Here is a 1,572-nt window from a genome sequence, read left to right on the forward strand (position 1 = left end):
GAGAGAGAGACTATATTTGCATTTCTTTTACTACAGTATCTTGTTATAATTGTTCCATTTATTACTATAGCTGTTCATCCTCACTGTGCCTAATTCATGAATTAAACGTTGACGTAGGTATGTATAATTAAAAAAACCCATAATATATATAGGGTTAGGTACTATCCCTGGTTTCAGGTATCCACTGGGGTTCTCGTAATGTATTCCCCCACAGATACGGGGGAGGCCACTGTACTTCAAAAGGTGAATGTTGTGGATGCATCCAAAATGTCTCCTGCTCAGACAGTAAGGAGGTGAGGTGCACCCACAGAGCGGCGTCTGGATCCTGGGCTGGGAGCGGCTGCTGCTGGTCTGTCACCTGAAGTGAAGAAAGTCCCCACCCCTTCCAGATGCAGGAGACTCAGGAGGTCTTCAATGGCTCCCCCCACCCCCAGAGGTCTAGCAGATGATGACGGGCACCCCAGCTGCTGGGAAGTGTAGGATCCAAACCCCAGGCTTGGGCCTTTCCAGAGAGCCCCCTAGCGGTAGAAGGCCTTCTCCATCTTCTTTGCAGCCGTGTCACAATAAGCAACAACCTTCGACCCTGGCTTGCCTACATTCCAGATAGTGAAGGTTGCCCCACGCGGGAGGACCTTTTCTTCCAGAAAGTGGACATGGTGGGTCCAGATGGTGGCCTGAAGAATGGAGTGTGTGGCCACGGGTGATGGTAGCAGTAGAGAATCTCCACTAGGATGACCCCACTGGCCTTTGTGAGGTGGTCGTAGGAGAACAGCAGATCCCTTGGCATACTCTGCAAGAGAGAATGAGAACCATCAGCCATTGCTGGTGTTTCCCTCCATGTCCTGAATTTTTCATTCCTACTATCCAATCTAAAGGCAAGGCATTTCAGTATTACCAAGAGGCCCAGAACCCCCAAGATGATGTTCAAAACAATAGGTGTGGATGTACCGTTATAACGCTTTACACTTCATTGCCCAAACCTTTTTTTAAATTTATTTTTGAGAGAGAGAGAGAGAGAGGAAGTACATGAGCAGGGGAGGGGGCAGAGAGAGGGAGAGAGAGAGAGAGAGAGAGAGAGAGAGAGAGAGAATCCCAAGCAGACTCCACGCTGGAGCCAATGCAGAGTCCCACGTAGGGCTCGATCCCACGGACAATGAGATCCGTGACCTGAGCCAAAATCAAGAGTCGAACGCTTAACCGACCGAGCAGCCCAGGTGCCCCCGATTGTCCGTATCTTTAATGACTTCACGAGCAGTGCACATATATATTAATTAATTTTCATATCCGATTCTGAGGTGGCCAGAGAAGAAAACAGAAACTCAGACAAGTAATAGACTTTCTCACATTGTGGGCTCCACAAAAGGAGAAAGAGAGAAGTTAGGGAAGCCTCTTTGAAATTTCTCTGGATGATAGAAGAAGGAGACAGAGGGGCACCTGGAGGGCTCAGTCTGTCGAGTGCCTGACTCTTGAATTCAGCTCAGGTCACGATCCCAGGGTGGTGGGATCGAGCCCTGTGTCGGGCTCCGAGCTGAGCACGGAGCCTGCTTAAGATTCTCTCTCTCCCTCCCCCTG

At 49.6% G+C, this 1,572-nt stretch overlaps 1 pseudogene; it reads right to left on the bottom strand.

Moving 5' to 3' along the window:
* Positions 1-438: 438 nt before the first annotated feature.
* Positions 439-820, bottom strand: LOC123594430 (annotated as a pseudogene).
* Between the last annotated feature and the right edge of the window lie 752 nt (positions 821-1,572).

This window comes from Leopardus geoffroyi, chromosome X (genome assembly GCF_018350155.1).
Source record: "Leopardus geoffroyi isolate Oge1 chromosome X, O.geoffroyi_Oge1_pat1.0, whole genome shotgun sequence".
Lineage (NCBI taxonomy): Eukaryota > Metazoa > Chordata > Mammalia > Carnivora > Felidae > Leopardus > Leopardus geoffroyi.